The 23891-nt window shown below is 35.2% G+C and overlaps 1 protein-coding gene and 1 long non-coding RNA gene across 2 annotated transcripts in view; one reads left to right on the top strand and one right to left on the bottom strand.

Moving 5' to 3' along the window:
• The window catches only part of LOC113227821 (complexin), a 165779-nt gene that overhangs the window by 20231 nt on the left and 121657 nt on the right, over nt 1-23891 (top strand). The gene's annotated exons all lie outside the window — the stretch shown is intronic.
• Nucleotides 20-4344, bottom strand: LOC113227822. The gene is made up of 4 exons (XR_003310237.1): nt 4250-4344; nt 2701-2816; nt 676-815; nt 20-437 (listed from the first exon to the last, which is right to left on the bottom strand). It is a non-coding gene; the product is annotated as an uncharacterized LOC113227822 (long non-coding RNA).

Genomic DNA, 23891 nt, shown 5'->3' with positions numbered 1-23891 from the left:
GTGTGTGTGTGTGTGTGTGTGTGTGTGTGTGTGTGTGTGTGTGTGTGCGTGTATTTTTGCATATATCCCTATAGCATATCCCACTATAAAATAAAAAATACACACACACGTTCGCACTCTTTTTGTAATTGAATTTTTATGATGTTTTCTCAAATTAATCGTTATTTTAAGTTACTTCATTTTAGCGTTAATCTGACAAACTTTGTTTTTACAAATACAAAACTGTAAAGTTTATACATAAACAAATAAACTACCGAGAGCACAAACCAAAGTAGTATACCTAATGTCAATCTGACGCAGTACAGAGCGATAAGAAAATACGAGTATTAAATGCACCATTTTCTAATGCCATCACAGCACTTACTCCCCTTCACAGAAGACCTATGCAGAGGTCCATAAGTCGATCGTAGATTGTGTACAGGACGTAGATGCGGTATCTGTAATATGCAAAACGTTACTCATTTGTTAACCACCTCGCATTTTCAAATTTAACATTAATTTCAGAAAATTAAATGGAAATTTTGCAAAAGTCCACTTTTTCGTTTAGTGAAGGTATCGGCTTTGTCGTGCGATATCACTATATGGCCTTAATAAAAGGTCATTAAGTCTGTTTACATAAGTTTAATTAAAATTTTATTAAAAATGTATTATAGTTCTCGAGTAGCGACCGCGTACAGGAAGACGCAGCGTGGGCAGATCAGGTGGACCGATGACCAGGTGATAGTTGCAAGAATCCGCTGGATGCAAGCAGCACAAGACCGGTCGTTGTGGCGTTCTTTGGGGGAGGCCTATGTTCAGCAGTGGACGTCTTTCGGCTGAAATTATGATAATAATGACACTAAGACCAAAGTAATAAATTCAGTTGTTTTTACTTATTATTTATTAACCGACTTCAAAAAAGGAGAAGGTTCTCAATTCGATTGTATGTTTTTTTTCTTGTATGCATGTTACGTGATAACTCGAATAATAACAAAATAAGTACTTAAAAAAGCCAACCTCAAAAGTGCATGGAATTACATCTGTTTGCCAAGTTTTTTATTGAAGTCGGCTAACGGTACGTGGGTGAAATCCAATAAACCAGATTCATCCCCTAATTTACTGCAGTTAGAGGTGGAATATTCTCTTTAAATTTGAATGTGACCGCTACTGAGGCACCCCCTTTCCAACTAGAAAGGAGTCATCCAAATCGGTTCGCAAATGTAGGAGTAATAGCGTAATATACACACAAAAAGCACAAATTTAGAACCTCCTCCTTTTTTGAAGCCGGTTAAAAATATAAATATTAACGCACACTCGTAGCCTAGCACTAGGCAAATGACACCCAAACTCACGACAGAAATAAATGTAGGCCATACAAATAATTATCCCGGCTCAGGAACCGAACCTTTGCGTGTCTGGCCAGCATGGTAACCGTTCGGCCACGGAGGCAATGTAAATAAACATAAAATATAAAAATAACGACATCAAATGAAAATAAAATTACAATTTCTTGGAAAGAAATTCCTCTACATTGTAGAATTCATTATCCAATAAAAGGAGTTTCACTCGGGCATAAAATGTTCCGTCGTTAGTAACACTTTTTAGATATGTGGGTAGGTGTGCGTAGAATCGGGGATCTATTACCCGCGGATTTCTCGTAGCTAGTTCGGTACGGTGGGCAACGGAAGTGTAGCAAGTATAATAAAAATTTACGTAGCCATTGAAAGGAAAAAGACAACAGCCTTATTAGTGTTGCCATAGGGCGCGACTCTCGATGCCTAGCTCAATTAACGGTAATAAATATATTTTTTTAAACATATTGAGAATGTTTAGTCTGTTTATTCTAAAGACTAAATATGCTCAATATGCAGAAGAAACAAATTTGACGACAGCCGCGCCTCAGGGCATTGTGGGCTGGAACGTTTCCCGTTTTAATACCTAAATAAAATAGAATATACGCTTCTAGTTGCCGGTTGCTTGTATCCAACGTAAGACACAAGTTTGTTTATTGTTTACTACAGTGTTAGAACAGTTTAATAAACGGCTTAAAATTAATAGTAACTAACAATTTTAGCAGGTATTAAATTTTGTTTCACAACCACACCAATTGAGTGGTCTTAGTCTAGGAAATTCCCTGACTATGAGTAAAACCAATTTGGAGATGTCCATTTCCCAATTTGGTCCAGCGGGAATCGAACCCGGAAACTCCTCGCCCAGGACTCACAGTGCAAACCTTTGGGCCACCGAAATCGTCTATAAATAAAAAGGCGGTAATTGATCATTATCAAGCCATGTTTTTCATTAACTATTTGTCAGCTACCTTTAAATAAAAAAAAATCCTGCCTGAATTTTCGATACGATTGGAATTTCATAGTAAACAAAAATAGGGTAGTTGATATATTTTTCGTAAGTATCTGCTAACTTTATGTTTAGTACATTTCAAAAATGCTTTACTTCAACGACAACGGTTTAAAAAACAAATAATAAAGAAAACTTATATTCGAGAAAAAACTTATATTCCTGTCTGATATTTCTACACGATTAGGTTTTCGTAACAAATAAAAAAGATTTCCTGTTGTTGTATTACACCGCAGTTACCTTTCATAGACCTCGCCATAAAATGGAACTGTGAAAATAACTACACTGCACTTGGTAGACTTTCGATCGTAGCACGGCTGCAATTGGATGCAGAGGGAAAAACAATTGCAGTTATTTACTTACCTGATCAGCTGGATATCATCTTGATAGCAAAGTAGCTTTCTTCCAGTTTGTGGCAGGTCATGAAGTCGCCGTATTCAGTCATCTTTCTTATTGAGCGTCCTCTTGTGATTCGCAATCTGTAGTAAAACATTGTGACAAAACGTTAAAAATCCGTAGAAAAAAGCCGTGATATAATGGTTTGACCTACCGCCTCTTAAGCGGAGGCCGTGGGTTCGAATCCGGTCTCACACCTTTGAGTTTTTCAGAATTTATGAGCTTTTCGGTGAAGGAGAACATGTGACGAAACCTGCACATCGAAGAAAGTTCACAACCCTCAGAAAACGTGTGAAGTCCCCAACCCGCATGGGGCCAGTGTGGCGGAGACCGGCTTAGACCCTCGCCTGAGAGGAGACCCGTACCCAGCAGTGGGACGTATAAATGGGTTGACGATGATAATGATGATGTTAAAGACCTTAAGTAATGTCGCAGACACCCCACCAATTAAATGGCCTCACAATAGGGAACTCCCTATACTACGAATTCCAAATTACCGTTAATCGAATCCGGGGCATTTTAATCTAATGCCCAGTGCACTAGCCGCTGCGTAAACGAGGTCCTAAGAAGAAGTTATTAAGACAACACATAACGACACAAATGTAAATTTTTTTTAACACGCATTTATCTAGGAAATGAAACTATTTTTCCGGATTTAAATCGCGTATATTTGTTTTTTCAAACAAACTAACGTTTCGGGCCCTTTACAGGTCCCATTTATCTAGTTTACAACTCAGAAATAGTAATACAAATTCCTCTTACACATTTTATTCTATAAAATTTATTCTAAAGTACTGAAATTAACGTTAAAAGCGTTAAAATGCGTGAGACTCAAAATAAACGTTTTGACCTATTCCAAGAACGCGGTTTTTCAACATTAAAAAGTACAAATTCAATTACTAAAAATTGTTTTTAAATGATAATGAAAACAGAAGACATCGTTAGCGAACTTTGCGTACAGAAACACGATCGACTAAATTTCGCTCACTCGATAAAAAAAAATAAGCAGTTCCACAAAATTTTTAATTTTTTACAGTTCATCTATCGAAAAATCAGTATCATTCGATTGTTATATTTCAATGAAATTGTTTCTCCTTAGTTTCATAATAAGTACGTCAAGGAATTATGACCTTATTTTACAGAAAGAGAGTACATTTTATTTCTAAAAGGCAAATGTTTAAACCGCGTCTACCTCACACACTTCAAAGCCTCACGCATCCACCTTTCATTACGTCGTTGCGCCATTTTGGGCCGCGCGCTTCACGAACGCCACGTGGAAGACGTGCGAATGTCCCTACCCTGGGGGTCTATCAAATAATTACTGTGAAATAAGTAATTTCCGACTAAATTAAATGACGCATGATGCCAATGAAGCTATGAGAAAGAAGTATAAACATATTTGATTGGGACGTGGCCTATATATAACCCCTGAGATCCACGTCCATCAGTATATAGTATATATTAAAATAAATTATCATATAATTGGTTAGTTAGGTTACAATAATTGCTCACTTACCATCAGTCTTGAAGGCATCGGTCGTATTGTATATTTCTTGTGATCTCTTATGTCTATAGCAAAGATACTATTAAATTGCATTATTGCAGATGTAACAAATAAATTTAAAAATAAAATGCGATCAATAATTCTGTGTCCAAAAGATGCTTGTTCACACATCCACGAGCAAAGGCGAAAAGAGCGACTGTTGGCGCCGACACTGTTAATTAAGCTTGAGTTAGAACGACGTGTCTTAACCTACCCTCAATTTTCCTAACATTATACGGGTATTGAAGTAAGGTACATCGCAAACATCACGACAGTTAGTTGCGATTTTCAAACGTTCCAATTGGATAAGGGTCAACCGAGGCGAACTTGCGACGACCGAATTCAGGACGTCCGAAAGAAATGCGTGGTCAATTAGCCGTACGAAGGCATTGATGCGTGTTGATGAGTTGAAAGAAGTGTATCAGAATGAGAAAGTGACGTGAAATATATGTATAATTTATTAAATATTAATAAACATATTTTTATTTGTGTAAGTGCAATGTGTGTATTAAATTCATATTTAGTGAGCATTTGTTGCGCCCTCATTACTCATTAATTTTTTAGTTTCTTGTCTGGAAGAGATTGCTATCTAGTAATAAGGCTGTCTGTTGTTTCTGTCTTTTATATTTTTATTGTATTTGTTCTTGTATGCAACAAATAGTATTTTGAAAGTTGTTAGTTCATGGAATTTTCCTGCAACCCATTTATTAACTTTAAATCGCTTGACAAAATGATACTTCCCATGCTTATTCATAATTGAATTCAATAATTAGGGGGCATAAGCGATGACAATCGAACGACTGATCCATATAAAGTGAAGACACTGGCGATTTATCGAACAGCATAATGTCAGACATCTGCGTTCGGGCGGCCTTTTGTTACGAGGGCTTTATTAAAACTTTCCCGTGGTTCGACCAAAGTTCCTCCAATTGAGAAATAATAGAAATATATAAATTGGTTACCACGGAAGTTCAACTCGATGGAAACCTTTTGCCATAAGACAATACTAAATTGAAAAGTAGAAAACTTTTAAGGAAACCTTGACGACCTCGATTGCCTAGTGGAACCCAGATTTGGTTCCCGGAACAACCAAAAACCTACTATTTTATTTTATTTTTAGTTATTGTTAATACACTGCCTCCGTTGGCCAACGATTACCATGCTGGAATGCCACACAGAGGTCCCTGGATTGATTCCTGGGCCGGGAGTAATTAACATTTGAAAGACCTACATTTATTTATCTCGTGAGTTTGGGTGTTATTTGTGGTTAATATGCGTTTTTCCACGGCACCTACGTAAATAATAATTTAAAAAAATGTATTAGTTGGAACCGCATATTACAAAAGGAAATGATTTTTTTGGAACTTTTAGTTATTTCATTTCTTCGTCAGTAATTTGTTTCAAAATACCCACCCATTGAAATAATCTGACTGGGTATCGAGGACAATTTTGAAATATAATTACACTAACCAATAAATACGTCTCAAGTGTTTCCCATTACATTAAACTCATAAAAATAATACGAACAAATTATGTCAAATTTTATAATTTTCATATTTCAGCATAAAAAATTTATCGACTTATTTGATTGAATCTTTAAACTTGTTTCCTAAAAAATTGCCATTTTGCAGTAGAGAACCTATTACAAGGGTGCGATCAGGATTCCTTTTCACTTATCAATTAAACAGACTGTTAAGTTTTAAAGACATAATTTGAATTAGTCTATACACATCGTACATGAAACCAAAGACCGTTGTAACTCAAAATTGTAGAATTGAGAAAACACATTTGAAACAGATTTGAAAGTTCAAAAAATTACTAAATGAAACCAATAAATTTATATCGTCATTTATAAATGGTTAACTAAATACTATATATTACCTAAAAATAATCAAATTGCACTCATTAAAATCCATTCAGTATTTTTTTTACATTTTGAAATGATGTTGCCTCAATTCCACCAATATTAGGTAGTTAGTGTAGGTAACAGTATTTGTTTTCAAGTGCGTATGTACATAGCTTGATGAGCAATATCCGAGATTAAAGGAAATACCAAAGTTTTCAATTACTAAATTATTATTTATTTATATACATTTATGTAATATTCACATATTACAAAATTTTATTGAATTTGGATAAAATTTTTTAAAAAAAGTACTAAAATAGGTACAACTAAAACCTACGTAATTATACATCTTATTTGCTAAACTGTACATTCTAAAAATATACAGTATTATTTATTATATACATAAACTATAGGCGGAATACCGACGTAAAGGCAGAAATATTCAAATGTTACAAAAAAATTATTGAATTGTAATACAGCTTCGTTAAAAAAATAAAAAGTACTAAAAACGTCTACCAACTAAAACCTTATTATACATCTTATTTCCTAAACTGTACATAGTAAAATTATTAAAACACCGAAATATACAGTATATCATATACTTAACTACCTATAGGCGGAATATCGACGTAACACAGACAATACTAAACATAAAACACAAATTTAAATCATACTTTACGAACTGTACCCAAATAATTTTGCGCGGGAAGACATACCAATATTATAATACTATTTACAAAATAAAATAATAATCACAAAGTAAGTCGAATAAAAATACGAATGATAAATATGTAGTTGACATTAGACAATGAACATATATTTAGAATTATCTAATGGACCTTTCAGTACCTTTGCTAGGAACGACCTGATCGCTTGATCGATCAGGAGACTCCGAAGTCTCAATAGACCCTGAGGTCCCAAGGGATGGACTTTGGAATCTCCTGAAAAATGCATCTACGGGAGAGTCTGGATTCTGATGAACTTGCGGAGTATGCGCCACGCCTGTCGGCGTATTTGGCATACTCCGCAAGTTCGTTGGCCAACTCTGCGTAGGGATCACCGGTCTGATTGGGACTCCAGGGATTCCTGGCATCATGACAGGGACGTATCTTCGAGGCCAGTTAAGTCCCACCCAGACCGGCTGCGGCAACGCCCTTGCTGGTGGTGCTAAAGTGTAAACCATCTGTGGATGTAGATGGGCCACAGATGACACAGGGACCTCCAGCATCGACTCAAGAGTCATCACCTTGAACGCCTTGAGTCGAGCCGAGTGGTAAATCCGCTGTGCCGTGTTCACTTTAACCTGCTCGGCGGCCGCATCAGGAAATGCTTCCTGATCCCGGAGCAGTCGCCGAACCAACGTCTCTCCATAGTTAAAACCTTTAGAACTCTCCTGTACACTTTCCTGGTCAAGGATCTTAGCCGATGCCTCAGGGACGTTCGCAGATCTTTCCGATGAGTTGTCGGAAGGTGCCGGACACTTGCAGCCCTTGAGGCTGCAGCAGTTCAAACAGCTTGATTCCTCAAACTCTTCCAGCACGGTGATCAGCTCTCGACGAATAGATTGGAGGTTCAGCTCCTGGAATTTTAAATTAAAACGACTTAAATAAGTTAATTAAAAAAGACTTACCTACATAAAACTTACATTTGTTTATGAGCTGCATCAATGAAATAGTACTTTCTATTTAATTTCACCAGTTTAACTTTTGACATTATCCAAAGGTAAATAAAGAATAAATCAACAAGTGCGCTTGGTGTAACCGGGAATCATAAGAAATGTTGGGTTTCAAAACTACAATTCATCCTTTTCTGTTCAAAATTTACATTACAGGAAAATATGAATAAAGGCATTTAGGAAAATCAACATGTTTCTCTCACGAAAATACTCGAAAAACTAAATTAAAATGCCTACTACACCTTAAAGCATCGTGTTTTTGCGAGGTCACAAAACATTACTTATCTTAAGTATTATAAAATAATAATGAAAACTTACCAATTGAAAGTTGCTGTCTTCGTAATAATAGTCGTTGTGGCCAGCCATGATTTTTTCTTAACAAGACTTCAAAGTTTTCGGTCAAGGAAAGTTAAACGTCAAACAGTTCTGAAACTGCTTGACTGAATTTACGTGAACTGAGGGACCACCAGGAGTACTTTTGGGTTTAAAAAAACTCAAATAATTTTTAAAGTAAAGAAGAATTTTCTAACCACTAACTCCAAAGAGAAAGCGATTAGAAATGTAAAACTTTTGGCACACCCGCCCTATTTATACTGATCTACCTGCGCTTGCGACGCCAGTGTTGTTGTTATCGATTTTATGGTCGGCTGAGTCATTATCGAAAAGTTATTTGAACCTATTCGTTGCTAAAATAGAGGTAAATATGTAAAATATAAAAACCCAGCTATGTAACTTACAATATTGTAATAATTATTTATTATTTCGAACAACATAAATCCATATCTAATTAATAACAGACTTATAAACTATGCTAGTACATTAATTTAAACTTAGATCTAGATAAATCTATGTAGTGGCTTATTACAGGCCACTCCATTTTTTTAGTAATCATTTGCAGGATGCTATTGTTACTGTTATATAGTTTGTTTAAAAGAGAAGGGATTTTCTTCCGCAGTACGGCAGAGAAGGAGTCTGTTTGCCGCAAACCTCGAAGACGCATTACAAATATAAATTAATTACAGATATAAAATAATTAATTATGACAAAATATTAGAATTACAAAGGTTATGTATTTTCAGAACAAAATGCATTTTGCTATAAAACAGCTTTTTGTCTGTTTATCGATTGACTTGGATCTATTTATCGACTTGTCCGCCAACACTATCTTTAGAATAACGTGGTGTTTTGAATCCCTTTTGTAAACTAATCACTTTCACGGAAAGCGCTCCTTATCAGTTCGTGTTAATTTTAATTTGCCTATACTTAAGTAATTACATTAATTTGTTAATAACATCGTTATAATTTTGTAACAATTGGGGAATTTGTTTATTACTATGATAACTTTGATTTTGTGAGTAGATCGCTCGTTAGTAAAGGCCTATTGTGACAAATATTCTTTACCCGCATTCTTGTAATATCAGTCATTGTTATGATTGCTGATGGTTATGAATTATGCCCACCTGCAATAGGTCCCTTTACAGGGTACGGAGCTCCTTTAGGACAGTGTCCATTGGCCGTCCTTTTAGCTTGCTCGCACAGGTGATATTGACCTTTCCGCATGACCAAGACCAAGTGGTTGATAGGGAGGGTCACTATAAACAAAACTTATGTAGAAAGATATGGGGCTGTCCATTCTTTTAGTATATATACCGATTCACTAACAAGAACCTTACCATTGTGGTTTTTTAGGTACTACCATTGCATCGAAACTTCAGTCCCTCCATATAGAATCTTTGTCTTATTTTAGAAAATAAGACAGCTAATGGTTGTGGGGAAGAGGTAAACAATATTTGTGCTACAAAAAAGAGCTTTACGTGCAATTTATAAGTTATGACGCCCCGTGATACTTTAAGGGAAGGATTTAAAGATTGAAATATTTTAACTCTGCACAGTAAATTTGTATTTGAAAATATAATGTATATTCGCAGAAACGTGGCATTATTTCCGAAAAACACACAGGCATTACCTTAATCTTAAAACAAAAATAAACTTGCGACCCCTATACTCAGACCTGATCAAGTACCTAACGTCATTTGTAGGGCACTGTATAGGTTTTTATAATAAAAATCCAGAAATTGTACTAAATTTACCAGAAAAAATGTTCAAGGCTCATGTTGAAAATGTACTAATTAGAAAAGCTTATTATAACATCTATAATTACATAAATGATACCAACGCATTGTGTACTTCTAGCCATTGAAATATTTTTGTTTATTAATTTGAACAATTTTTTTTAATAAATTTTTAATTGAACGCGAAAAAATGCATTTGTTTTAATTTCAATTTTTTTCAATAATGGTTGGGAAGGCTCGATGTTAAAGGTATATAATTGTTACTTTATTTCTAATTATTATTTATTTAAATGTAAATGTTATTAAGTATTTTATATCTTTTTTGTTTCGGTAAATTTGCCAGTTTGTGTTATTCATACAAATTTAAAATGTCACCTATTAATTGACAAATTGTTGTTTGGCACTAGGTACGTAACTCATGTAAGTTAGTTACACAAATCAACTCGACGCGAGCAATTAACACTGCGCTAATTTATGCAACTTTTCACCAGAGCCAACGAAAGGCAATCTTTTTCATTTTCAAACATATATATTTATGATTCTACATAGACGATAAAATATATACTTACGACTTTCAACTTATTATCTCAATTTTGAATTTAATTTAACTTAGCTTAATAATTTGGTGTCAAAAACGCAAAATCGATTGAATTCGAGTTAACGTGGTATTAATTACTGATGTAAAACTAATCTTTGGAAGTGTAAATGAAAGGTCATATTTGAATAAGTACTGTTAATTTTTATTACCAAGGTTTAAGATTTTACAGGTAGGCAGCTGAACTATTTTAACAATTAAAAGTAATTCTTAAAAATGGATCTTTATTCCTTTCTTAGAAAAGCAATATATACGTGTTACAGTGTCTTGAACCAATTAAAGACAAAAAGTAAAAAAAGTTGTTTAAGCTCCACTATTACCTGAAAAACAAAGGCTCGTTCCTTAACAACCGGCTAAACTAACGTTTAATGATAGTGTTCCTCGAAAGCGCTTCACTTGCAAGTCCCGTTGTCTGGGGATTAACTAGCCTTCGTTATTTTAATACCACAATTTTTGAACCTTAGCCATTTCATTTGGTGAGAAAGCTGCCGCTTTATATAACAAAGATAATAAAACCAATTTAACCCCGGCATTCAAATGTTTTGCAAATTACCTGCTATTTTCAAATAAATTTATGAAAGGATTTTTACCTAGTCCACAGACGTTTACTAGGTTATCTACTACATGAGCATTTAACAGTCTACAGCTGAATTCACACTTCTATAAAAAACAATGGATTACCAAATATACCACGCTGAACGGGCCTGCTTAGAAAGTTATAAAAATTGAACGCTACCAGTACAAAGTACTAAAAAAACCGACCTCAAAAGTGCATGGAATTACATCTATTTGCCAAGTTTTATTGAAATCGGTTACCAGAAAGTGCGCGAAACCGGATTCATCCCATAGTTTGCCACCCTTAGCGGTGGAACATTTTCTTCAAAATTAGATGGGACCACTCGCACGAAGTACGCTCTTTCCGAGAAAAAAAGAATCATCAAAATCGGTTCTCAAATGCCCGTAACACACATGCAAAAAAAAAACATACAGACTAATTATATAAGAATAGAGAAACTCCTCCTTTTTTTGAAGTCGATTAAAAACCGAAAATAAAAATCTGCAACATGCCCATAGAAAAATTCGTAAGGTCCGCTGGTTCGTTCTGTAGCTCTGTTGGGAGAGCGTCGGCACGATATGCTGAAGACGCAGGTTCGAATCCATCATTGTATTTCCACACTTATCCTTCAAAACCGGAACACAGTAATGCAGACATTACGGCTTGGCGGCAGAAATAGGCAAGGTGGCTAACTACCCTGGACGAACTCTTTCACAAGGAGCTTTACTGCTAATAATAAATTAAAATTAATAAATTTCTTTAGTTGTATCCAGTCCTTAGGTTTTTGCGATTGTTACACGTTAGAAGTGAACCTATTTTTTCGGATTTCTAAATCAGTCAGACGTGACCATAGGACCTGTAAAGGAGTCGAAACGTTGGATTATTTGTAAAAACAAATATGCGCAACTTAATATTTCTTTTCTAATTTCTTTATACGTTCCCTTCTACACTCACAGCAAAATATCACGATCCGTTCATCAACACACGTCGAGTCACCTCTAGGGGTAGGGTTCAGGCCGTAGTTCAAATGCGGTTTGGGACATACACTTTCTAAGGATTGTGAAACTTTCGCAAATGTTCGTAACTTTGATTAAAATCATAGTTACTCTATGTTCCCATGAATACCTGACCCCTGACCGTCCTTTTAGTTCTTGATGAATTTTTGGTGGGCCAAAAAACCTTAAAGGAATTTCAACTTTAACGTGTAAGGCACACGTTCGAGTTTTACTTAAAAATGATCGATTCAATTCAAATTCAATGTGAGTTGGTGGAGCGGTTTGGTATATTAACTGTTTGTTTCATACGAAATCAAAAGAACACTTTAAATTATTAATTCACATTCGAATATATCTTTATTTTATAGATAAGTAAATTCCATTTGAAACCGTCTCATTGAATAATTAAGAAGGTCTAGAAATTTACTCGTAAAATATTAATAGTGTGATATTAAAAAAGTAGATGTAGTAAGGGACTCGGGACTTACACTACCAAATGCGCTAAAATTTAATACCCGTATCACATAGACAACATTACAAAAAGAGCGGCATACGTGCAGTGTTTCCTGAGGCGTAACTCAAGAGATTTTAAAACAGTGAAAACAAAAAGCGTATTTTTCAATAGTCTTGTTCGGAGTCATTTAGAATGCGCCAGTGTAGTGTGGAACCCAGTCTACTATAATACTCCCTCACAGAGACTTGAAAGCATTCTACATGTATGAAACTAATGTAAAATTAGACTGTTATCTATTATGTACAATCTTAACTATAAAATAAAAATAAATATACATATTTAATATTTACAATATTTATTTCAAATATCATAAATCGAGACAACCTGAAAGAGTTAAACGAGTCACTACCAGGAATTTTTATCATCTAAGTACGCAGAAACTATAATAATCACCTTTAGTATAAAATTTTTGTTTAACTATATTTGTTAAATCACGTTAATGGCAAATTTTGAATATCAACCACAATCTTATTACTTATACAAGTGAAGGCGAGTGTCAACAACAGCCTGATTATTTTTATCTCGAATTAGTGCTATGTCTGTCACTATTTATCATAAAAAAATATTATTTTACTGTAAATAAATTAAATTAGTATAATATAAGAATGTTAATTTTTGTAAACTTGTATCTCAAAGACTGATCCCTCATCGTAAATTGTCTTAATAGCACGTTTTTGCCGGACAAAGATTTTATTAACATCGGCGGCATCACCTCTATCAGTAAATTAATGTAGACATAAAGTACATTTTTCGTTCACTAGACTTAGATTGCCTAACTGTTAGACATAGACCAAACATAGATCCTTTATCCATGGGCCTACATACTTTAGTTACTTACTTTGGGATTACTCACGGATTTTTAGATTAAATTTATTTAATACTTTTATCTACACACATACAGTGCAGTTCAAGAGAATTGCACGCAGTGAGAATAATTATTACAATTCGAGTTTCGCGCGGCGTATTATGCCGCTGCGCGTAAGTGGCAATGGGTTCCCAACAACTCATAACCAATGAGCATTTATCCAACACGCCATCGATATCATGGACGAGGTCAACATTGTGCAGATCTGCAAATCCAACTTCAACGAGGATGAGATTTGCAGTGGCAAGATGCTGCTGTTCCAGAGCCTCGGTAAAGCTGAGAAGATGCCATCTCGCCGGAGGGATGGAGGCGTGAAGAGTCTACAGGATATTATGACACTCCTGAAGGAGACTAACCCGGACGACGTGCCTAAATTCATGGCGAAGGAGCTGCACAAACTGCTTCCAGTCACGTTCGGTCACGTCGATGTCACCAGGTTGCTGAAGGATATTACTTCCCTGAAGTTGCAGTTTAAATTGGAGGCTTCAAATAACACCATAGGTGAGCTGCGTGCCCAAGTTGCGTTGTTAAGCAACGCTGCTACGGTATGTAGGTAACCAGAAGCCTCTAATATAAACACGCGACGTGGGGCGCAAAATGTATCCATCAGCAGTGTCGAGTCGGCACAAATGGTTGCGTCACTGGTGGCTGCTGCCGTCACGCGTGATGCGCCGCGCCCTGCTGCCCGCACCTCCGTCCCGGCGGAAACGTCACGCGTGTGCATGTCAGCCCCTGCACGTTCATACGCCACTGTAGCCGCGTGTACCAGCCGACCCGCCACTTCGAGACTCGAGCGGCGGCAATCGGCTAAGGCAAAAACAATCCCCGAGTACCTGTCCCTGAAGTCGCAAAACCACTGAGATAGACACAAAGGTGGTGAAGAGGAAGAGGTTGCCCACCAGCCGTAACCAGTGTGGCACAGCACCGACAGGACCGAACTTCCTGCTGCGTCCGGCCATACCGACGACGCTGCTGTACCTGCCACGAGTGCATTACTCCACGAAGTCTGAGGAGATAGTGGAGTATATCAGACATAAAACCAAATACATCTTGAGTGTCGAGCGGTTGGAGTCCCGCCACAATGTAAATTTTAATTCGTTTGTGGTGAGAGTACCGACCGAACATCTATCGACCTCCATGAACGAAGAGTTTTGGCCGAAGGGTGTCATATATCGGCGATTCTGCGGCCGGTTACCTGACACCAGATTGCGCCACACGTCGCTTAGTTAGAAATAGTGTTTTATTATATTGCATATATGTTATTCCTTAAGGTATATATTATATGACTGTTTTTTTTGTATTATTATGTATGTTAGTCTATAAGGTATGCATTTATGGGTCTTTGTAACCTGAACACAAATAAATAAATAAATAAACCCTTTAAGTGTTCAAAAACCGCAAATTACGACCAGCATAAAGTGGGTGATATACGAGTAAATACGCCTACTTGTGACTCGACGACCTTTTTCACTCATGTGTCACCCTAAGTATGCGAATTTTAAAACTGCCGCGCAAGTCCATCAGCGATCAAACATGTTTGAAATCTTGCTCGTAACCCGCCTCGGCTCGCATGTCTGTCAGCGTCGCGAGTCACGAGCTGCCATTTTGTTTCAAATGAAGTAGCTTCTTTCATGCAGGTATCTTGTTTAGCTATTATAGGTGCAAGTGCAAGAGTTCTTCGTACAACGACTCGGGCATTCTTAAATAATTACGAAAGTCTTCCTTTTCTTCACGTAACTCTCTTACTAAATTTACATGTGATAAATGCTCTCTCGCCGATTTTGTCTTTTTTTTTAGTTTTCAAAATGTGATATGACATTATTCCCAAATAACACAAGACCTCCTCCGCGAACGACATCGCGTAACATTATAAGCTAATCTGTCGTGGGTCGCCGACGACGTCGAGCTGAGTAAGAACGCAAACTTTAAAACCGCGATTTTTAACCTCGTATATCTGTCACCCACTTCAAGTTAAACTGTTTTATTAGAACAAATTTCTTATCAGTGAAAATGTTATTATTGGTTCCTACTATCATCAAATTCGAATTTATTATTACATTCAAATTTCGAATGTCTCTGAAAAACAAAAAAAAATTATTCGACTTTAATTCTAATATCAGTCGAGATGAAGTTTTATTCGAAATGAAATGTCAATAGCAATTATTTTTACAAATCTCACACGTTACTTGATATCGAACGATATGATAGTTGAGACCGACTCTAATTTGTCTATGAGTTACAAAACTACAGTAGCGTAACATGCGTGAGAAAAGTTTTTATTTACCGCCACTTCGCCAGTCGTAACATGCGGTTCCTGAACATATCATAGAGAGCTTATAATATGTGTATAGATGAAGCAGTGTACGTAACTGTATATAATTAGGCATTAAAACACTCGTGAGATGTTTTTACTAAACTCGCCTGTCGACTCGTTTCATAAACCCACCCTCGCATTTTAATGCCTTTCATTATGTAACAGTCACATAAACTATTATTGTGTTCAGAACTAAAGGTCGTTTGAGGTACAAATTGCACATGCCACTACTGGTACTCGAAGGGTCGACCTCTCAATAAAGAAACAACCATTCGCCCACTGGATCTGTGGTACAGAAATCTGAATACATAGGGTGGTCATAATGTTATGTAGCATTTGTAGCAAAATTGACACTACATTGAAATATTTAATTTTAACTGCAGTACTGCAATTCCAATACATTTATTACAAAATGTCACATTTGGCAAGTGATAATATAAACAAAATACCTTAGCAGTAGAACTCCTTGCGAAAGAGTTCGTCCAGGGAAGTACTGCCACCTTATCTATTTCTGCCGCCAAGCAGTAGTGTGAGCACTACTGTACGTTCCGATTAGGAAGGGTAACAGCGCTGGTACAATTACAGGTACATGGAACTTGTCAACTAAAGCCGCAGAGTCACGAACCTAGCGGTATGCCCCTTATATCTTTGCGATTTAGCCCTGAGTGGCACAGCAACTGCTATGGACAGGCGTGTCGCTTACCACCAGGCATACGACTTGTTCGTCCGGTCACGTGCCAACCATAAAAAAACCTTATTGCTATCATTTATTTAAATAAAAATCATTTTAAAAAGCAATATTATTCAAATAATAAATACATGAAATTACCAACAAAATATAAAATTATCAATTAAAAAAAAAATATTTTTTTATTGTAATTCATCAAATAATGATGTAAATTTGCTCCTTCTTCAGACACAGTTCTAGGAACTGCTCAATTTTGAAAAATTGTGCTATTTCTACTAGTAAATGAGTTCATCAAATTATATTATAACCCAGACAATGTCTCAACGCCTCGAAACTAGTATTATTGGTTACTATAGTCTTTGAAACAGATATTTAGTGCACTATAGAAATCAAAATTATTTATAAATTTCTCTTATTTTCAGGTAAGTCTTCTGGACAACACAATGAATTCGGAGTCTTTTCCCGTGTAAGGTTTGTAAAATATTACTTTACAAGTATATATCGCATATTTCATAAGTCATTTATTTGTAAAAACACAGAATATATAGAGACTGACGTACAAAATAAGTACAGTTTCGTTATGTCCGGGCGAACATTAGGCATACAAATATTGAAGGTATATTATACATTCATTCACATGCACTTAAAAATACTATTTTTTTTAAATCACATGGGCGCGCGCACATGGATTTAATTTGTCAGTCAGTAATTGAATCGCGGTGACAGTTGCATGGGTCACTTTTAATAATAACAATTGTAAAATTACAAAACTTCGACGTTGAGTCGGGATTCGCCATTTAAATATTTGAAGAGTGTATAGTATATTTTATTAGTCAATTAATAGTTTCATTGTTTTATAAATATCATAAGATTTTTTTTCCGACCTTAGTAGGGACTTTAGGTAAATTATTGTACATTTTCAGCGCCATAACAAAATACTTTTCTCCTTGAAAGTAGTTTCACAAACTTGCAAACGAAGTTGGACTTAACGTCTTGGCTTTAGAGTTCGTGTAAACAAGTGTGGGGGTATTCGAACATACACGGCAGTTGCGTAGATCGCAATCGAAGACATTTAAATTATGGTTTACAGCTATCTGCTCTCTTCAATCGACACTCTGATTGCATCTTTGTTATGACACATTATTTAAACAAACTATATCTGTTAATGGCAATTGTAAAGTAAATTCAAACTGGCCAATGACCTTGCTTTAAATTTTAAGTTAAGTGATATGATTGGTTAATAACAAATCGCATAAGTACATTCGTGTAGGGTAGGTGTGCGTTATGTATGCCCATGTAATGTTTTAGAATCACTTGAAAAGACGTTCATTATAAAGTTATTTGAAGGTAATTTTACCTCGTTGCCGTCGCCATTGCCGCACGGCAAATGGAGTGTGCAACAGCGGCAGCGGATGCGACGACGCCACTTGTCGTCTCTAGTGAGGTACGATAGTTTATCGATAGTTTCAGGATGTTTTAATTTAATAATTTTCTTTTCAATAAAGTATTGTTTATTTAGAATATTCTATATAGAAAAAGTGACATATTTAATAATGAACATTTAAGTTTGAAAACGAAGTGCCTCTGCATTTAAGACACATCACATCATCATGATGTGATTTATATCAATGTTAGTAAACATATACGTAATAAATCGAAATAATATTAGTTTACAATTACTAATTAAACAATTTAAATTATAACACTTCAGAAAACTTACAAAGTATGTATAATCAAATCAAGATTTATGAAGTCTATTTTAGAATACATAATGAATAAGGGTGCTAGTAAAAAGACTTGTCAATTTAGGTTTCAGACCTTTGAGATGAAAGCTCTAAGTGGCGCTACAACTGTTACGATTTGGCGTGTCGCTTACCACCAGGCGCATGTCTTGCTTGTCTCGTTACTTGATATCATAGAGTAAACGCGAGTTCGAATTTATTTTACAACTGCTCACACCTTTTTTTTTTTTTTTGACGGGGGGGAAATCTTTATGGATACCCCTGAGCCCAGGGAGACTCAGGGGTTATGTGGGGACTCTCCCTCCAGACTGGAGGGCCGACCCCACTAAAACCCCCCCGGGTTTCCCTCTCGCCGGTTGAGTCGGCGCCGTGGGATCAGTGAACATTCACCACGACGCCGCCCGGAACTGCTCACACCCTAACCAATGTCAAAATTGTATAGATAAAATCGCCATGTTATAACAAAGAACAAGAATTGGTACACAGTGTAAACTAAATTACATATCAAGGTATGTTATTCCTCCATACAATGACAACTATGGAAAGCGTGTCTGGAGATATATGTTACCATTACTGCATAATAAATTGCCAAGTGAAGTTCTTGATAAACTTCTAGATAAATCAGAAAAATATAAAACAATTATTAGAACAATGCATTTATCAAATTGTGAAATTTGATGATTTAAGTGTAAGTAGCGTAATTTGCGCATAAGTATTAGATATTAATTATTTTGTTAGACGCCTTGTCAGGTATGTGATGGCAGAGATACATTAATCTTCTAATGGTTTGTATTCGCTGTTTTTTGTGTTTCTCTTTTGTAAACTTTTTAATTGCGAATAAAACAAAATAAAAACAAGAAAAACGGAATTGAGAAAAGACTTATACGCCCAAATTACTATTATAATGTTTAGAAACTTTAAATTGCGTCACAATAAGCTTGCCATAAAAGCTTTTTAATCAAAACACATTTAAATATAACATAAAAAAATGAAATTTATCTTTTATGACACCAATTAAGTTCAAATAGTGTGGGGCCATCTTAATCATTAATTCCAAGAATTTAATATCGAAGGAGTGCCAATATATTACGGGTGGTCCCTATTGTTCAGCTCCACATTGTTCTAAAGTAGTACAATTGCACAAACCATTTCTCTGTTTGCTCTGAAAATTTTAGTTCAATCGATGGTAAATTCATTGTTGAAGATGAAAATTACCTCAAGTAGCTAAAAAAACATGATCATCCACAGCAAAAAATTTTTTTGTATAACATACTCAGTATTGCTGTTCTAAAATATTAATTAGTGATACGATATGTCAATTCCACGAAAGAAAAAATAAAAATAATGAATTTGCCTTAAACCTCACTATCACAACCACTGTCGCCAAAACTCATTCATAATTTTAACACTATGAAATCTTGATAATGATTGGTGGTAGTTTTTAACTTAAAAAGAAGTAACCAATTCTGGACTATTCAAATAATTTAAACTTTACCCCGTTGGCAGATTATTAAACGTCCGATACCTATTATTTCAATCAATATGCTGCCATCTAGCGCTCAATAGCTGAACGAAGACGAATTAGACATGTTTACTTAGCTATCCAAAAAAGAAGCGACCACATTGCAGCAGTATAAGGTTTACTTTCGTTTCTTGTAACAAAAAAATATTACGATAAATAGAAAATTTATTAAAATTAAATAAATAAGACTTAACGATGATATGAAAAATCACAATATTACAGGTGCGACTATAATTTTTGCACACCAAAGTAGCAAAATGAGTAATTTTTCTACGATTTTCGAGGTTTGGCACGCGATAATTGACACAATCATAATGTACAAAGCAAAAATGGTGGACTGAGCTCAAGTATGTGGTAATCCACGTACTGTTGGCTCACGTGTCACGCCCATTAAGCACTTCTATTGCATTTATTGTTCTGTGGTCAATACAATAACCGCTTTCACTAACAGTTCTGGGAATTCACAAATAATATGTATGTTTATACAAAGAGCAGGTGAGATGGAAGTCAAATGCGCACTATATATTTTATAAAAAAAGGAGCGCGTATAAAACTGTATGTATCTATGTAAACTAAAAGAATCTTCAACAGTAAAACTTCCAAAGCCTGGGCCCTAGAAAACCTAAATTAAGAATATTCATGGACTCAGTTGTTGTTGTAGTTGTTACGTCCAGGGTTGTTTTTTTGCAAATTTTCTAAGGTAATTGAATTCAATGCAATATACAATACAAAGCTTTATTCCTCTCGGAAAAGTCTATAAGTTGTTACATCTCATAATTAAATAAAAAGTTCTTTGGTGAGAGCTGGAGTCTGTAGTAGGTTAATTCGTGCGTGCGTTATAAATAAATACATTATATACATTGATTTTTTATTCAGCGTTTTCACTAGTATTATTCCACTCTTTCGTCTTGCATAACAGGTACAGCAAAAGCTACACTACTTATGATTCGTTAAAAATATTTTCAGTTACGTTCAATTCGATATATTTGCAACCACTGAAAGCTTTTATTTAAAAACTTATTCGTCATAATAAATATGCAAAACTGCTCTATAAAACCATAGTATACGTAGTACATTGGCGAAACGACGAAAGTATGCGACAACTCTTAATATGCGGCAGCAAATATCGAGCTGGGGCACATCGCTATGCCTGGAATTTTATCGCTTTAAGATAAATAGGAATGTACTGCGTCGTATCTCTCGATATCGATACTAGCGCATATTTACCAATTATTGTATTGGAGATACAGGCACCGCTCTTTATTAATAAATAACCTTTGTTGCGATAAATTAAAAGAACATGCTTTTTCAATTTCAACGCCAACTTACGTTCAGTAAGCACTAGCTATGAGAAAGTTTAAAAGCATGAACGTTTCGAATGTTGAGCACTTATAGGATAAAATCCCAAATAGATTTGACCTTATACGTCATACTTATTTCTGAAATGATATCGATACTTTTACCATCCTTGTCTATATCTTTTCGTTCAGTTTAATGTCCATTCAGAATAATAATTTTAATGAACAAAAAACTATTAGAAGATAAAAGTAAGAATCAACCGTTACCTATATTAAGCACTTATTTTATCAATAACTTATAATTATAATTTTTAAAAAGGACCATCTCTATAAAGATAAAAAATTACTGCACTCAACAAGACGAGACAATTTTCTCAGAGCTATTCGGGTCAGAATGCGACGTGGAACGTGTCTAAGGCGAGGGGAGGTGAGGCGGCCGGCGCAGAGTAGGGGAGTGATAGGGGATGACATTCCTTTGATATTGGGTCGGGTATCGAGCGATGAAACGTTTAAGGAATCTTTAGCCTTACAAGAGATGTGCTAATGGTTTTATAAAGTGCTCGGAGGTGGACTTCCGTGTGGTTCTATGCAACTAATAGGACTACTCAATTTCTTTCTGTAATTAACGTTGGAAGTAACTTAGAGATGGGTCGCACCAGTATCTTCCATTTATGACGTGCAAATCATCTTTTGTACCAACCAACACTTTGATGAATGAATTTTTTTATTATGCCATAACTCTTCGGAATTATTTTCAAAGTATTCATGTGAAATTTAAATTGATTACGTCGCCATTTTAATTGCGTTACCATAACTTAGCGTACATGAGATCGTATCATAGAACAAAGTTTACATTTTTTTTATTCACCATTTTTTTTATTTCAAATAATTTTATGTGATCAGTGTGATATTCACGACTTACTTATGTACTACTGGAAGTTTTTTCTCGGGAATTAACAGTTATCTAATTTTTTTTCTGTAAATGCACTTATTTATAAAAATTCATCGTAATGAATATTGAGAGAGAAAATTTAGACTATAAACAAATCGAAGTTTTTTGTGTCATTGTCTATAGACAAATGGCTAGTTTACACGAGTTAATTAGTAAATAAAAGTACATACAAACTTGTAAAATTCACCAAACAATATACTTCTGTTTATCACTTAGTACGTGGCACTGGTGGCATATTTCTGCCTACATTAGTTTACTTTATCGACGGAAACCTATCGGCCTCAGTACATCACTATCGTTATTAGGGACGTGTCATCACCATGGTAACGCTGCAATGACCTCGCCAATCGTAATGTCGAATGGTGTCTTTCTGCTTTTATTATTTTATATATTATATTTATTGTGATGACTGTATGAATACAGAAATAATTATGAATTTGCCGTTTTTTTTTCTGGAACTTTGAAAAGTGTAGTGTTAGGTTTTCCTTATGGATTACAAAGTGATTGATTTGTTTACTTTTATTTATGAACGAAAAAAAATAATTAAAAAGAATAATTGGTATTCCAAATTTAATTTCCCTCGTTGGCACAACAGTTTGCATTGTGGAAGGTTCCGTGTTCTGGGTTCGGTTCCCTTTAGAACCAGTTTAGGAAATAAACTTTTCTAAATTTGTTCTGGTCTGGGTGTATGGGAAAGAATTCCGTTGCTTGTGGTACTTATAGTACAGGGAATTTCTTACTTTGGGACCAAAAAATTGTGTAAAAAAATTGAAAAAATACGAAATAAAAAACAGCAACATAATATTAGACCAAGATATACAGAATAGATAAAAAATGTAGTGAATGTTTTGTTTCAAACGTATTTAACTAATACAAAATAAAACTTATCATAAACATTACCAACCAATATCAAAACACAAATTCTATGGAATTATTTAACGACTTTGGGCCTTTTCAAAGCGTGATCACTCACGCGCACTTCAATAAGAGTGCGCATGCTTCGTCGTCACTTTACATCAGGTGCGATATAGCTCAAATGCGCACTATAGTAAAAAGAACGCAAACATGTATACATGCAAGATCATCAAACCAAGATACGTCCAGCTACTGGACACGAGTCCCTACGCGAGTGGCGGACTTCACACATTATCCATAAGGGTGTCATCGTGTTATTTTCCTTCACAGTTAATAAAAGGGTATTGCTACTAAATAATCATAAATACGAGTACGTTCCGCAACAGGATTTCGAACCATCGACCTCTCAAATTGAGAATTAACCATAGTCCCGTTGGGCTACCACCGCTTGAACCCTACACAAACGTATTAAATTAAAATGTTTAAACTTCGCAAAACAAAATTAAAACATTCTCAATTTAATTCTTTTTCACACACCAATTTTCTAATATAAGAACATTACAACTGTGTTTCTTGTTAAAAACAACTTGCTTTTCTTAGAAATAACAGGACAAAACAACTGTGACTTTGAATAGTAATAACTAAGTAAGTACGGTAAATAATAAGAAAGACGGTTATATGTTAAAATATGTTTAGAAACTCTCTTACAAAAGAAAGGTTCCATAAATATTAATTGCCTATGAAATGAATAAGACTATAATCAATAGAGAATACTAAAAACACCGACCTCAAAAGTTCGTGAAATTATGTAATTAAAACTCATTATAAAACTAAATAGATGTCATTTACCAAGTTTTAGTACAATCCGGTTACCGGAAAGTACGCGAAACCGGATTGATAAATCTGGTATAGAAGTGGAATATTTTCATCAAATTTAAATGGGTTCAATACTGAGTTACCTTCTTTCCAACAACAAAGAATCGTCAAAATCGGTTCACAAATTATTCACGAGTAATCGTGTAACAATCGTACAAAAAAAACAGTCTTTGATTCTCTGATGGATCTTTGAGTCAATTGATAACCTCCTTCTTTTTTTAAAGTCGATTAAAAAGATAAAGACAAGTGA

Source organism: Hyposmocoma kahamanoa, unplaced genomic scaffold (assembly GCF_003589595.1).
Source record: "Hyposmocoma kahamanoa isolate Upper Pololo Valley unplaced genomic scaffold, ASM358959v1 217, whole genome shotgun sequence".
NCBI lineage: Eukaryota > Metazoa > Arthropoda > Insecta > Lepidoptera > Cosmopterigidae > Hyposmocoma > Hyposmocoma kahamanoa.
This window is presented reverse-complemented; position numbering and strand designations above follow the sequence as displayed.